The sequence below is a fragment of the Crinia signifera genome, chromosome 4 (assembly GCF_055691185.1).
Source record: "Crinia signifera chromosome 4, ASM5569118v1, whole genome shotgun sequence".
In the NCBI taxonomy this organism is placed as follows: Eukaryota; Metazoa; Chordata; class Amphibia; order Anura; family Myobatrachidae; genus Crinia; species Crinia signifera.
In genome coordinates this window covers 114,425,371-114,442,912 of record NC_139220.1, presented here as the reverse complement: position 1 = coordinate 114,442,912, position 17,542 = coordinate 114,425,371, and the positions used below count along the sequence as shown (strand labels likewise).

Genomic DNA, 17,542 nt, shown 5'->3' with positions numbered 1-17,542 from the left:
CAAAACTACCCGGTACTTATGTAATATCTGGGCTCCCGTTTTTCTTATGAGACCGCGTCCGCTTGCCACGCTTCGGGCACGGTGGCTCGCTGCGCTCGCCACACTATATAAAATCAACTCCATGCGTAGTTGGATAGTAGGGGTATGAAAAAATGGGGTTCATTTAACATGGGAGCCCAGATGATACATAAGTACCAACTACCCTTTTTTTCTGTGGAAGCTTTCTGGCAAAAAGGGTCCGAGGCTAATCATAATGAAGCACATTTCAGCAGACCCTGTAGAACTACGTACAATAACAATATCGTGTGTGTGACGGACAAGGTTTTACTTCACTTTTGAAACACCCAGTATGAACACACTGATTGTAAGCTCTAATAGGCAAGGTACTCTTTACCCTCTGTCGCATATATGATCTTTCTTTGTTCACATGTCCTTTTGTTTTATTTCTTTGTACCTTTTCTTGTCTCTGATTTTTATACTACCCTCAAGACATTGCAGAGATCTGTTGCGCTTTATAGATAAACATTACATATATAGAACATGCAATAACAGGAAAAGTCGGAGCAGCTGTTGCACTGTACAAGAATTATGCTACCCATGTCCATATATATACTTCCAGCTGAAATATTTATTCAGGTGCTGGTGGCATGCTGAAGTGTTCCTTCCATGCCAATGCCAAATGGATCAAAGCAGGACTTGCAGGACACGTCCTTGCCCTTTCCAGGACCTCGTCGGCACTTTTCCAGAAGTGAAAGATAGCACCCTCTGATGCCAAGCTGGTCAGTCTTACCAGCCTCTGTAAAAGAAGTCTAGAGAACATGCAGCCCTTTGAACATATTTATAGCAACCCTTTACTTACACAGTGTATGCTTGTTTATAACCACACCCAGGAGCTGGGGATCTGCACATTTCAGTTGGGATATGTTATTTTAGAATAAACTTTCCTAAACTCATAAAAAAAAAAATTCTGCGTTAAAATTTGCATTATTATTATTAAATGAATGTATTGTGTATTTTTTACTTTACAATGTATAAGGAGAAACCTGTTTTGTAGTTAAGAAATCACCTCCTTTGTAGTCCATAAGTGACACTTCCACGCTGCACTGAATTTAGCTGCACTGAATTTAGCTGCGCTGCCAGCATTCAGCTGAACATACTGCATAGGGAGATGTACGAAACCCTTTGGCAGGTACGCGAAGGGCTACCAAGTTAATACTGAGCATATAAAAACACCACATTTAAAAAAACATTTATCTAAAAGATGGTAAAATTGAGAAAAGTCTAATCATTCAGTGGCAGATTTCCAGTCGTCTTAATCTTTTAATGTTCTCCTGTGCTCTTGGAAGGAACCGTAATTGCCAGTTGTCTTGAAGCAATCATCTCATCAAACAGAGAGAAAGATGGTAACACGACAGCACCTGGCATAGCCAACACAATATCAATGTAATGCCATGCATTCAACACGTAATAATTACACGCAGCATCCATGCGTTTTACCAGAAACACGTAACACACATCTGCTTCTTTTGTTTAATGATTATTATGGTGTCATTCTCCTATATATTATCAGGAGCACAAGAATTACATTGCGTCATTTAAAACAGACAGCAGTACAACAAAATACAGATTACAACTAAACACATTTGGGGGCACCTCTGAAAGAATTTTGTGAATGATTTAACTAGCAATAAAGAAACACTAACAGGGAACACTAACAGGTATAGCTCGACTAAATTCAGGAAGACTTTGCCAGGTACCCATCAGCAATCAATATATGGCACGCCAGTTGTTTTTATCAGCAGAAAATGGACCCACGGTTTACAAAATCGCAGGTCCCCGATTCCATGTATTAATGCGTGAGCGGTGGCTCATTATCAGGGAATTTTGCGTTGTGTGCCAACATTCAACAACTGAGGGTATCAAAGTAAAGGACACTAGCATCGGGGTTAATAGGATAGCCCCCAGCAAACGTATCAGTGGTGAAGCAACGGTGCCAATAGGATACCCCTACACTATTATATAAGTCACATGATACACATACAGAGGGGGAGATGTATCAATCCTTAGATAGATAAAGGGACAACCAAACCGCTTCCGTATGTCATTTTGAAGGCTGTGTATGAAAACAGATGCTGCATAGTAGATATTTTATTTTTCTCCAAGCTTTGATACATTTTCCCCAGAGTCCATATGCTTGCGCCATCCATTACATGTAATGAGAGGGGAACTACATTTGACTGCCAGTCTGCCACGGGCACAGTCCGTATCCTTCTCATCTCATTTACTAGCAGATTAATTCTCAGGGCTGTCAGACCGATATATTGAGTCTGCTCTAGTAATATTTCTACAGCAGCACAGAGAGCCAGAAGCAATTCTGGTAAATTGTGCAGTTATTGAGGATCATTTCAATCTATGTAATGGATAAACAAAGTGCAAACTGGAGTGGCCACATCTACCCAGAAACGTATAAACTAACTTCCTATCAGTGGCAGGACATCTTACTTTTACAGCTTTTAATCTAATTTATGAATCCTTATGGAAATATCCTTACATAAAATTGTAACTTCTACATTTTACATTAACCACAACTATAATGTACAACAATAAAGACTAATATTTGTTGCTTATCTCATCAACTGGGCTTTACCTTCAGCTGCCTTAAGGGGCCTACACATGTGGCGACTGTGCTGAGAGATGATAGATCGCTCACCAAGATCGCTCAGCTGTGTGCTAGCAATCTCCGGTGAGAACACTGGCCCTGCCCAGCCTGCCCTATCGCCGGACGATAGCTGTCGCTGTGGCACCTACAGATGTAGTGATGTAGGGGCATTATGTAAGCGATCTAATTAGATGCCCCGAAATCACCCCATGTGTAGGCACCATTAGTGTATGCACATCTGCCAACCAGCATGTTTTGGATCAAGAAGATACAGTAGATTGATCATCCCAATGACCAGGTAACCATAGCTGTACGATCAGCAGAAACCCAGGCAAAGGGAGTCAATATGTAGACCGCTTATGATTTTACAATCCTACATGGTATTACATGTGATGGACATGGTATTATGTAACATGGCACATACAGAAGTGTCCTCAGCAAGCCTTTATACTTAGTGTCACAGGCAATGTTCGCAGCTTAGAATTGGTACGGTTGCGTTGCAATCACGGCACTGTAAATGTGCACAATGCAGCATATTGGGATGCACGCTCTGGCTCATATTGACCACATATATCTCGTCTTCTCTCACAGACTTCACTTTTTTGCACTGCTTTTAGTACACAAGTCTACCAGACATATACTGGGTATGCATGCCCTTTTATTAGCAATGCGAACAAATAAATATCGGTGCATGGGGCTATTTAGCGTGAGCTGACCATATAGACAATACTTCTACATCTATTATGGAACACCACTGCTACCGAGCTGCTGCGTGTGGCCAGCTGAAATGAGGTTGTAACTACAAACATAGAAGTGTTATAATTCATGCATATACCCATTGTGTGATTTCTAGACTAGTCCTCAATATTAATGTCTACTTATTCTGGTCTATGCATAAATAAAATGTTAAGAAATGCGCATAGCATAAGAAGTCAAAGGGTACACTAATCACTTCGGTCAACACGAATGTTAAGTTCTGGGTTCTGCATACCTTTTATTTCCTGCCAATAATTAAAGAAAAAAGAGTTTTACCAGAAAAAGCTTGCTTTGTAGCTTTCAGAATAAAATTATGGATTTTAAGAAGATTTTCCTATTTGCATACCTTTATTGTATGTAAAAATAAAACAGACTTTTGTTATGAATTTGAATTACCTTTATTAACAAAATCTAATTTAGAAACAACTACTGTAAAAGAATATATCAAATAAATTGTTAGAAATTAATATTTTCATATTTTTTCTGTGATTGTATAGATTTATCAAATATAACACATGTATGATTGTAATGATCATTGTAAATGGGACAAAAGCTACATTTAAAAAAAAATTAAACAAAGGTTTTAGTTATTTTTTAGATCTAGAGAATCCGAAAATAGTAATTATTATAAAGACTCAAAAATAAATGATTTTGTTGACTGGTGCAATGTGTGTTCTGCTCAGGGCTGATTGTCAGCCACACAGGCAAGCTTAACTTGTAACATGCAAGGTAGGTATTTTACAAAGAAAATGTATTTTCCTACATCTCTAACTGTAGGTGAAAGCTATATTTTGAGGGAGAAGGGGTTAATATTGATATCATCTTATATTTCATTCTCATATAGGGAGTTCTATAATATCTGAATTTTAAAAGCATACTTGATATACTGCCAATCTTTGTATGACCTGAGGCCATAGTGGAGAGATATCACCTACACAAGCCCCAAATGGAAATCTATTAGACCCGCTTAGCTCTCAAACCAGCACTGATGGAAAGCTAATTACACGGATAACAGAATGGTTACCTAGATGTTATCAGACAGGTGCAGGAATCCGGTCTTTTTGTCTGATATACTGCAGAATTTGAGTTGAATCTATGTTCCACCTGCTGAGTCTCCTGTACCGGTTTGGCAACTCCAAGCTGTGTATCATTTTGTTTATGTAGAACAAAAGAAAGTATTTTTTTTTTACTGCCTAGCAGTGCTTATAATGTGGAGAGAATTTAGAATGCATAACCGATGGGCATTACAAAATATCTTGGACTTGTACATCTGGCTGATCCAGTCAATTTACATTAAAGAGTATTAGGACATTCATCGTTACTTGTGTATTATTAGGGCGCCCGATTTAAACTAAATCGCATACGATTTAGCGGCCGATTCGATCCGCAATGTGATTTAGTGGCCAATTTGCGGCTGTTTTTCCGCTATTTCCTGCCGATTTGCATGCTATTCTATACTTGCACACCCCCACTAGCCAAGTCAGTCCGAAGCACGGCGAACGGACACGGTACGCGTCCTCCCGACCGGTTCATATCCCCACTATCCACTTCGGCATGGAGTTGATTTCATAAAGCGTGGCGAGCGCAGTGAGCCACCGAACCGAAGCATGGCGAGCCCCGCGAAAAACTATCCTGAAGCGTGGCGAGTGGATGCAGAATACACGTCAAGTAATCCGTGTCCGCTCGCCACGCTTCGGGATCGTTTTCACGTCCGCTCGCCACGCTTCGGGCTCGGTGGCTCGCTACGCTGTATAAAATCAACTCCACGCCGACGTGGATAGTGGGGATATGAACAAGTCGGGAGGACACGTACTGCGTCCACTCGCCACGCTTCGGGCTAACTTGGATAGTGTGGGTGTGCAAGGATGGAATAGCATGCAAATCGGCAGAAAATCGCCGCTAAATTGCATCCGATTTTTGCATGCGATTTAGCGGCCAATTTCGCGGGCACCATGATAATACACAAGTACCCATTCAACTTTTCGGAGAGGACTCCTCAACTAAGCATCACATCAAAACAAAAGCAGCCTCTTCCTATTTTTTTTTTAATGCCCCTTTCAATAAAAAACTACCTTATTTATCTTCGAATACTCTTCAGTTTCTGGCATTGGTGTGAATATGTTGAACTTTATCACTTTGCTCAGAGTGCACAAGAAAATGCAATATGGAGACACAAAATTGTTCCTACTAAAAAGTACAGGATGCTAACCAAAGGCTGCCACTTCTGTGTTGGGGCAAAGCTGAGAGCATTTGCAGAGTGGTCATGGTTGTGTACTACTACTCATAGCCAGGAGGCGCACCTTATCCATTTATCTTATTACATTACGCACCACAATATAAAATGTATAGAATCTGCATTTTTGTAAAACAAAAAGATGAATCTATCCTTGTATATTGGTCATGAAAAGAATTGCAAATTGCACTTCTAGGTTCACACTATCTTAAATCAAACATAATCCCCTTCCTACTGTGAATCGCTCATGTCTACCAAAGCTCATGGCGCATTTAGGGGTTTATTCAATTAACCAAAAATTTTGTCCGAGAAGAAAAAAATATTTCTTCAAGAGTCACGCACTTCTGTTGTAAAAGCACCATGGCAATGTCACGCTGTATTTCTACAGATCAGAACCAGGAGGACTTGCATGAAAAATATCACCCTAAGCCCCCAAAAAGTTGGAAATGAGTGAATAACAGTTTAGGAGGCTATTGGTGGCCATAGGCATTGTATATAAATTCTTAGCAGGCGTCACTTGGACTACCTTTTGTATTAACAGTGATTTATTGGAAGTGTTGTACTAGAGGTTCTGCACCGAATTTCTAATTGAATAGGAAAAAAAAATCACAGCCACAGGTTTTTGACCTGTGATCACACAATTTAGTGAACTCTGCAGCAAATTAAATTTGTGATTTCATGTAAGTCTAAATATCAACAGGATTATACACAATGCTTTACGGTAGTGATATTCATCTGATGTGCCATGTCTAGTACAAAGTGTGCCTTTAAACAATTAGCCCTGGACATCAGCTGGACAACCACCAGGTGCTGCATACATATACTAGACATGCCAGGCACCGCATGTATACACTGGATGTCATAGCTGGCCGTGTGTAGGCACGCCTGTGCAGTTGGTACACACAGTTGGGTAGAAAAGCACCACACAAGTGGGGAGAAGCATTGCAAGCTGTGTACAAAGTTGTGGGGATATGGGGAGCCCATGTGCAATGTGTCATTATTTCAGCTACTTAACATAGAATACATCACATAACTACATTTTTTTGAAGTGCACTCTAACACCAATATCCGCAGCCTTATCTTTCCCAGCCTGAATATGAAACCTACTCTATATTTAAAAAAAAAAAAAAATGTGATCAGTGCTCTATAATGCTATATCACATCCACAATTGGCAATATTTCATTTCCAAAATGGCGAGGTTGCTTGTACTTAACCCCTGAACATAATTGGGTACAAAACACACTCTGGCTTTTACCTCACAAGCTGTACCAAGGTCAAACACAGGTACTGTATATTGTGTCTGTTTTGTGGCTTTTTTGGTATACATTGATATGTTAATACTGTACTTTTCACCAAGAGTATCGTAATTGGTTTTAAGACCAGTGTCATTAGTGGTAAATGTGGTCGTGTTGCCTGGATAACACAGGAATATGTATGTGCACATAAAAATAAAGTTACAGAGCAAATAAATTGAAAAAAGTAATTTTATGGCCGTCTTTATACTATTCCACACACACACACACACACACACACACACACACACACACATATATATATGACAAAGAAAACCCAAACCGCACACAACAGTGAGGTTGCAGCAACTCTGAGGATCCCGTGTTAGACAGGACCCAGGTAGGTTTAGAGATAAAGAATATAGAGGTCCAGAGTGCGCTACCAGAAATTAATACACAATTTGTAAAAACACAATACAATTTAATATAAAGGTGCCTCTTGGGCAGCATATAAAACACAAACGTTTTTTTACAACATGTATTTGTTAATTCTCCAGATTTCTTTGTTGTTATTCCATTGGTGAAGCATGCCCAACACGTATCGTCAGAAAGGTGACTTCATCAGGGGCTTACAAGCAACGTTTTTTTGACAACCAAATGGCACTGTAAATTCAATACAAACATTTATAAATGGAAATGAAAGGGAGAGTTTATCTGTACATAATTAAAAACAACATATGAACCGATGAAGAATAAGATGAGGAGAGGAGGATGAGAGAGAGAAATGATAATGGGGTAACATGACATGATTGAAATTTGAGATAACTTCATGAAGATAGTGTACCAATTTTAATCTAAAGCCCACTATGACTTATAAACTAATCCATGAAATTGAGGTCAATAGGTATTGGTGAGCATATAAATTGTGAACGTTATGAACGTTAACTTACAATAGGACCATATTATTCCTGATTACAGTGAATTAATATACCATTAACAGCATTTACAAAATTATTACAAGATGGAGATACTTTCAGAAATAGATGAGTATGATTCACTTGATGGAAAGAAGAGTGAGGGCCCCACCGAAGGGAAAAGGGAATTTTTCATAGAAATATATATATACCTTTGTATGAGATAAAGTATCATATACACTTTCCGGATGACGTCAACAATACAAATCATTAAAACACATATCTGGGGAGAGATATATAATGATGTGTTGAGAACTCCTATATTTGGAGTGAATACATGTCCTTATGGTGAGAACAAAATTGTATTTTACTTACATATTGCCAAAAGTTTATTTGAACCGACAGTGGTGATCGGACCACATTTGATCTTTAGGACCCGGTAAATGGGGGTTAGAATCTGCCCCAAACCAAATAAGATCTCAAAGAGATTTTTTTCACAACAATATTGGCCCATCTAAAAAATAAGGGAAGCCGAAATGGGGTAGCTTTCAATATACTTCAAAGTACATACATGTCTTTTATATGTGACAGTGATTAAAAACCAATAGAGTGAGGAATTACACTTACATGAATCAGGACAACCGGATGTGTGCTCTCTGGAATCCAAACACTGGGGGTTATTCTAGTTCACTCTTTCTGACAAAATCCTTCTTAGATGGACAAAACCATGTGCACTGCAAGTGGAGCAGATGTGACATGTGCAGAGAGAATTAGATTTGGGTGGGGTTTACTTCAAAGTGAGATCTATATTGCAGTGTAAAAATAAATCAGCCAGTATTTACCCTGCACAGAAACAAAATAACTCTCCCAAATCTAACTCTCTCTGCATATGTTACATCTGCCCCCTGCAGTGCACATGGTTTTGTCCATCTAAGAAGGAATTTGTCAGAAAGAGTGAACTAGAATAACCCCCACTGAATGGAGACCAGTGTGCTCAGATGGCTATATATAGGGATTCAGAGGATTACCTCATTTCCTGTATGTGCAATTGCCTGAGAATTCAATTGAGCCTATATATATATATATATATATATATATATATATATATATATATATATATATATATATATATATATATATATATATATATGCTTTTAGCTATGCTGGAGTGACTAAATGTACATATTGGATATTGGGTTTTGTTCCTGTACCTTATGAATACAATATTTTGTTTCATATAGGTTCATACTAACTAAATGAACCTAATTGGGCAGTGGAACGCAAGGCGAACGCGCCGTGCGTTCCAAATGGCGGCCATTTTGTTTTATTTCAGTTGATGTGTAGAAAAAAGGACTGGACCTGTATAGCAAAATACCTTCCTATGTGGAACCTCCGCACTTTCGGCCAGGTAGAATAGCCCATATATACTGCCCATATAATTCTTACTTACAATTACTCGCTCCGGGGCTTTCCGTAACCGGATGTGATGAAAGCGGAAATGACGTTCCGTCTGTCTAAAGCGCCGATGCCCTTACTATAGTATGGCGGAAGGGAGTCAGCTGGTCTCACCTTTAATGGCTTCCTCGCTTCTATCTCCGAATAACCTGCCCGTACTGCTTTAAACATAGGGCGGAACTACAGTTTGAAAACAGGCTTCTATTGTCCCATATTGGCCGTGCGTTCCACTGAACTAAGTTCCATGTTCCACTATATGTATGTGTGGAACTTGGTGTATTAATGCTCTATATATGTAAAATCTCTAAACCACACATAATGACCCTAATTATGTATCCTTTATTTTCTTTCTGATGGTGGATATTGATGTTAATTTTATGTATTTCACAATTATTAATAATAAAGGAGAAATAAATAAATAAAAAATAGGGGAATACTAAAGTAAAATTATATTACCGTGTTCCAGTGAAAGTATACAGTGGACCATTGGTGTATTTATATTATATTTTACAGGTGTGTATTCTCCAACTTACATATTATAACCGTGTTTGTGCATCCTTTATTAACATGCTGATGATGAATATTAACTTTATGTATTACATGATTATTAATAATATAAGAAAAAAATAATTGAATAAAAAATAAGTGAATATATAAATAATTATATATTGAATGTTATAGCTAACCACTTTATTTTCCCTACGTTTCTAAGTTTAGAATGGTGTACATACGTGCACGTGAAAAGGCTGATTTGAACAATTTATATATATATTTATATGGGGTACATTAACTTAATTAGTTTTATTAAATTGTTATTTTTACTGTGTCTTGGATAAGGTGGTAGGACTTACTTCCATTACTATAGATTTCAATTTAAATTCCATCATTCCTATGGTGTATATACTAACAGATTTCATTTATGTGGTAAGACCCCACTTTGGGTCATCAGATCACTGTCACATTTACATCGAGATCACACAAGATATCAACATTTTACATCATGATTTCACAGATAACACTGGTATAATCAATAATTGAGTTTCTAAAGAATGAGATGAGCCACCAGAAGAAGAGATTAATTTAGGTGTAAGCAGATGGAAAGAGAATGAGCGGGTGTGGGTAGATCTATAAAAATGCTACTATATCAACTCCTTCATTCAGGCCCTTTAGGCTAAGGGAGTCAAGAGTGTATATCCAAAAACTCTCCTTCTTTATTAGTTCCTGGTCCCTATTTCCCCCTCTTGGATTGACAGGAACCTGCTCAATAATGGTGAAGCTGAAATTATCTTTAGTCACAACTGAGTTGTGTTTCTCAAGGTAGTGTTTAGGTAGGCTGTGGACCCTCATTTTGTTTCTAATGTTTCTCATGTGTTCTTGTATGTGTAGCTTAGCTTGTCTTATAGTCTTGCCTATATAGACCAAGTTGCAGCTGCAGGTGATTTTGTACACTATGTGATCAGAGTTGCAGGTGACAGCTTCAGTGATTTTGTACTCCTTGCCGTTTTTAAAGGTATGATGAAACTGAGATGGAATAACAACAAAAAAATCTGGAGAATTTACAAATACATGTTGTAAAAAAACGTATGTATATATATAACTCATTCTCATTTTGAATGCAGAGCGAGGAGGATACTGCAGAGAGAGCGTCCTGATATTGTTCTTGATAAGAACCTACACTAGACTCTCAACTCAGAAATTTCCATTTAATTGAGCCCCATCAAGAAGGACTTGGTGATATTTATTTTATTTGCATCAGCTGTGATCAGCAGAAACTTCAAATAGGACCAGCCACACAAAATCCACTCACCCATTGGTTCTTACCCCTGATGAAGTCTTAGAGACGAAACGCGTCGGGTTTCTTCACCAATAAAAGAACTATTTTCCCAGAGATGGACTGAGCTTATTCATTGGGAACATCCTCAAATACAAGAACACTATTTCAGAAATGTTTCAGTTTCTATACTAGGTAGCGCACCCCAATCACCCCCCACTTCCCTGATTACTACACCGTTCCTCACTAACAGGAGGAATTTTGGTGGTGCTGCACACACAACCCAGCGCAACTCAGAGTCAAAAACCCTTTCTTTTATATATATATATATATATATATATATATATATATATGTGTTCAATAGATGAGGATGCGGTGACTAATTGCTCTTTAAATATATAATATAAATAGTGCAATCTGCACTTATTAAAACAATGTATGCTGGTGTTTAAGAAAGGGCCTGGAACCACTATATGTGGTTTAATACACTATAAATAGCAATGAAAAAATATATATAAATATGCCAGAAAGTCACTATATGTAGATAAAAATATAGGTAAATTTATTTAGACAGTAAAAAATAGAAAAATAAAAAACAGACAATTAAAGAGGCTCCTATCCTAAAAAACAGAGATGAGGCTCTCAGAATAAAAAGAATCTAATGAGTATATTCAAGGTGCAAAAAACAAATAAAGTGCTTATCTTTAGATGAGGCAGGAGGGCTAGAGTGTCTCCCAATGCGTTTCGTCCTTCTGACTTTATCAAGGGATATATATATATATACATACATACACACACATATACACACACACATATACATATATACACACACATATACAAACACACAAAATAAAGACAATCAAGGGCCCTAGGAACAACTCAAGTTATCACATTATAGAAACAATCCTTATTCATTCAAATATTGTGGACAGAAAAAATAGTGATACAGGTCGAGTATCCCGTATTCGAATATCCGTTATGCAAATTATTCCGAAAACCATAAATTCCAGAAAGTTTTTTTAAATAAAAACTCACTGGGGACATATATAACAGCACTACTGAGAATATGATATGTAACTGGCAATATATGATCGCTTGGCATTCAAATATCTGAGATAGTACATCTTATACAATCGCATCACATGCAATATAGCGGCATGCGATGCAATCAGATTTTTAATTGTACAAGCACCCTGGTGGGTGCTTTCAATGTTAAATGCAACCCCATTGGCAACGCCACCCCCACTATCAACGCCAACCCGAAGCGTGGCGAGCACAGTGAGACCGCGAGGGGCGGCGGTATGCGTCCTCCGACCTTTTCATACCCCCACTATCCACATCGGCATGGAGTTGATTTTAGATAGTGTAGCAAGCGCAGTGAGCCACCAAGCCCGAAGAGAGGTGAGCGCAGTGAGCCACCAAGCCCGAAGAGAGGTGAGCGCAGCGAGCCCCGCCAGGGGAACACTGATTACTTGACATGTATTCTGCGTCCCCTCGCCACGTTTCGGGCTCGTATTCCGCGTCGGCTCGCCACGCTTCGGGCTCGGTGCGCTCGCCACACTATCTAAAATCAACTCCACGCCAACATGGATAGTGGGAGTATGAAAAGGCCGGACGACGCGTAACGCTGGACCCGCCACGCTTCGGGTTGGCGTTGACAATGGGGTGCATTTAACATTGTAAGCACCCATTGCTGGCATGCAATGTTATGCGATATTTCATTGTACAAGCACTCCTTTAACATGAACATCGCATCGCATACCAATAAGTATGGTATGCGATGGGCGCCGTGCTAGGAAACAAGTACCCTATTTTATGCGGTAATAAAATATGTGTGTATTTTATGTGTTTATACAGCATAAATGCAAGATACTTTAAAATACATCACTGAAATATTAAAATATTTCGAAATACGGAATAATCCGTTATCCAAAATTCTCCTGGTTCCGAGCATTTTGGATAAGGGATACTCAAACCTGTACTCTCCTTTAAGTGCTGAATAATTGATTTTTGCAATTGAAGAGTTGGTTGATTCTTCCAAAGTAGATTTTTAGTCCATAATTTCTTGTGTATTATGAAATATAAAATAATAAACATACAATGTGCAGTATTGTTTAAAAATTATACAAGTGTATTATTTAGGGAAACTTAAAAGGTGATGAAAAATGCGTAGCCTAACTCACATGTCAAAAGCTATCTTTTCTGGTCCTCTGTGCTGTACCTGCCAATAATTTTTTGGTTCAAAATATTTTAATGAATAATGTACAGTATATTTTACATAATGTGATATCTTGAGTTGCTCCTAGCACTTTTGATGGTCTTTATTCAAAGTTTTATATTTTTTATTCTGTATTCACGGTTTGGTGACACTCATACACGAATTTAGACTACACATAGGCTGCAGATTGTCATTAGGACATGCCAACAAAATATCCTTTATTCCCTATGTGTACAATTATGTGTAAAACACTACCCAAAAATATACAATACAAAATATTATTTCATGGTTGCCATGATGGGGAGTGATGTAACGTGTTGCTGATGTTGATTTCGTGTGTGGTCCACATGTAAAAACTTGGCTTCACTTGCTGCTAATGATAGTACAAACAACCTGAACAGGTAAATAAAAAATCTCCAAGTGTACCCACACTACAGCAGCTGATCTGCCTATTTACTGCTGGTTGAAAACAATTGCATAAAAAAGTAATACGCTGTAAATAAGCTGTCTAAAAAAGTAATAAGCGGTGTTTGCCAGATAAAAAGCATAGATGGTGGTGTGGAAAGGGCATGCTCTAATTTAAAAGGGTATTTGAAGTGCTCTGTAAAGCTGGGATGGTTTTGTAATATCCAGTATAAATAGAATATAATAGGAGGGACAAACCGTAAAAGACACAAATTAGTTCCTTTTACTGAACTTTCACGAACTTGACTCATCCTATAATTCACATCTATTATGTGCGGTCTTGTAACAGTGACGGCTGTAGAATATTTTTATAGAGTACAATACAATGGCTATAACAGAAAGTGTTAATTCCTAGGACCATACTCTCCAGGATATAAAACAAGGTCACCATTAAACCGAAAAGATGTCCAGCTGTGAATAGCTACATCTTCAATACTACCGTATATACTCGAGTATAAGTCGACCCGAATATAACCCGAGGCACCAAATTTTACAACAAAAAACTGGGAAAACTTTTTGACTCAAGTGGAACCCTCACTCGAGTATAAGCCGAGGGGGGCTTTTTCAGCATAAAAAAGGTTCTGAAAAAGTAGGCTTATACTCAAGTATATATGGTAATTACACTAACCTAAATGAAAATAATCACAACCAAAAGCTAATAAGTTAGTGTATAATTTTCTAAATAATAATTAGTAAAATAAAAGTAAAAGCATTTAATTGCTAATGTAATGGGAACAGGAAGCAAATTTACATAAAAAATAAACAATTAGCAGAAAACATTTCTGTAAATATAAAAAGATTTTTCCAACGTCAATGTACATTTCCACAGATGTCACATGACGTACTGTAAGCACCTTCCACCGCAGCATGATTTAGTGTTAATTTATGTATAACAGGATTTTACCGCCCACCTGGATAACCCGAATCATTTGTGAAACATTTGTCTGTTTGGGTACCTAACTTCTTATCCTTTGACATCGCCATCATCATTACGGCTGATTTTGATATCTTTATTGATAGTCCACAATCTACTCATGCCTCCAAACTACTCTCTCTAATCTCCTCAGTCTGCCTCCGCCAATGTACTGACTCATCTATCCATCAGTAGGATAGATAGCCTTGATCTTGTAGTCACCAGACTATGCTCAGTTTCTGAATTCACTAATTTCCCTCTCTCAGATCACAACACCTGGACTCTCATCCATTATTTGAAACTCAGGGGCAGATTTATTAAGCTCGGTGAAGTGATAATGTGGCTGGTACTTTATCACCAGCCAATCAGCTCCTAACTGTGAAGTTACAGGCTTGGTTTGAAAAAATGACAGGTAGGAGCTGATTGGCCGGTGATAAAGACCGGACACTTTATTACTTCACCAAGCTTAATAAATCTACCCCTCAATGTAACTGAAGTCTTCCAAGCGTACTCAAACCCACTATTTCTACATACACCTCCTGAGATTCAAACACAAATCAGACTCTAGGTCTAGTTCTCAATTATGCGGCTCCAGCTACCCATTATACTAATTGTAGAGTTAAGGGGCATACACAAGGCAATTTCAGCCCCATTTCTAAGCGATCTGACTAGATAGCTTAGAAACGAAGCACTGATCATTCCATGTGTATAGCTCCGGGCGATAGCGATGCACAGTCCCCCGCGTTGCCATCGGACACAGGGAAAGACCGCATCGCTTTGCACAGATCGCTCAGCACACATTGCAGTATGCATCACGGGTGTACGGCAATATGTGGTGAGTGATCATGCTTAAGCCAGTCGCTCAGCACAGCGACCAGCATCCCCCCGTGTATGGGGCTTTAGATGTCAACCATGGCACTCTAAATTAACAACACCACTCTCTCGTATGTAAGTCAATAGTGCAAATTCAATACTCTCAAACTAACGTTCCATTTCTCTGCTCCCATGCCCCTCCAAGCTACTTCCCTCACACAACTTACTGGATTCACTTAAAAAGAAAAACATTGAATAGTTTGAAAGTGAATCCGATCTATTATAGGTGAAAACTGACTTTCGGAAATAATCGGCAGGGATTGAAACCCCCCCTTAAAGACCATTACTCACTACCTAGTTTTCCAGATCTCTCTGGGGCTTTTGCCACTGCAGACCAATCCCTTCTCATCTAAATCTCCACAAAGAACACCGTTTATTCTTGGTTTTCACCAGAAGTACCTTATCGTGTGTTGTTTCTCCAAATCCACCTCCTCATCGCTACTTCTATCAGTTGGAGTACAACAAGGGTCAGTCTCAGATCCTTTGTTGGAGGTCAAAGGGGCAGCAGTGTTCGAAGTCCCACTCAGGTCGCGTGCGTTTCAGACCTGAGGGGGGGCTTTAAACACCTATGATTTGGATCGGGATCAGGTGAAATCAGCCCAAATCGGAGTAGAGTATAGGCTCCTTTATGACTGCCTTAAAGTGAGGTGTAGGATAAAGAGATTTGTGAAATCTAGAAGATTCAGGGATTTACACAGGAAAGTCTGTCTATTTGCCAGTGATGGGGGATTAACTCTTGCAACCTGCTGCCATTGGGCTCAATGATTAAGTCCAGTTAAACTGCCTTAAAGCCATTCACTTTGGATGGTATGCAAATATTTGGGAAAAAAGAAAAGCCAAAAGCTGTAGTAGCATTCTGTGGGAGATGTATTAAACTTCAGAGAGCGATAAAGTGAAGAAAGAAAGTACCATCCAATCAAGCACTTAATTGGTTGGTACTCAAACATGGCCTGTAAAATGTCAGAAGTGGACTGGCTGGTAATTTCGGGTCTATACATATACAGTACTAGTCCCATGGTTAAGTGTTCTTTACCACCATCCCTCACCACATCAAAGTATGAATTCAAGTATACCACACTCTCTGGGAAAAGAGCGGTACTCCAAGATAATCAATGTCTTTGACTGGACGATACAGCAACAACAGTGCCACTGGCAGAGGACCCCCCCAGGATGCCTAGATACAGCCGAGACACAAACACCAGCACTGCATAGAGATAGGGACATTTATCTGTACAACATGCCACCCCCCTTCTAGCATGACAGCCCCAGCATTACACCTCTCACACAGATAGAGCAGGAAGTGTTGGTGGTCTTGACTGCCATTGCCCTCCCCGCCTGGAGCATCCATGCTGACTGAGGGTTGCAGTGTAACCCTCCAGCACTGTGAATCTCATCACATCATTCTGATCTGCCCCAGTGTACCCTCAGCACAGATGAGCGGCTGCCCATCTTCACATGGGTGTGGTATGATTCACCGACAGTTGGAATCCCGACAGTCATTATCCCGATGTTGGGATCCCGACTGCCTGGTCTCAGACAGCGTGGCCAGCGCAAGAAAGCCCCTTTATGGGGAGGGAAAATAGCCGACGGCCGTCGGGAACCCGACCGTCTGTGTTTTAACAGTCGGGATCCCGACTTCGGGTTAATGACTGTCGGGACCCCGTCCGGCACCCCTTCACAGACTTTCTTTGCCTGTTCCAGGTTTGAGGTACAGTATGGGACAAAGCAGGGTAGGAAATTAAATGTATGCATTTACTGTATATATATATATTCACAAGTCAGTGACTTCTTTCCAATGTATTGATACAAGTATATCACTGACTGTATAGTCTGACTGACATTAAATCTCTCACCTATGGCTCCATTTACTGGTCAGAGTCAGAGAACTCCCACCCCCTCCCTCCTGTCAAGAGGCTCTTTATTTCTGAGGGCCAGATGTATCAAGCTTCAAAAAGCGGTAAAGTGGAGAGTGCTAAACACCCACCCAAAATCACATATCTTAAAAAGAAGTAGATACATAGAAACTAAGAAACTTTGTTAGGATACAATTAT

At 39.2% G+C, this 17,542-nt stretch overlaps 1 protein-coding gene and 1 long non-coding RNA gene across 3 annotated transcripts in view; both read right to left on the bottom strand.

The window, feature by feature from the left end:
* Nucleotides 1-17,542, bottom strand: part of CHST11 (carbohydrate sulfotransferase 11) — a 170,545-nt gene that overhangs the window by 57,517 nt on the left and 95,486 nt on the right. The gene's annotated exons all lie outside the window — the stretch shown is intronic.
* On the bottom strand, nucleotides 7,342-8,521 carry LOC146074332 (uncharacterized). The gene is made up of 4 exons (XR_014473410.1): nucleotides 8,423-8,521; nucleotides 8,171-8,309; nucleotides 8,008-8,078; nucleotides 7,342-7,544 (listed from the first exon to the last, which is right to left on the bottom strand). It is a non-coding gene; the product is annotated as an uncharacterized LOC146074332 (long non-coding RNA).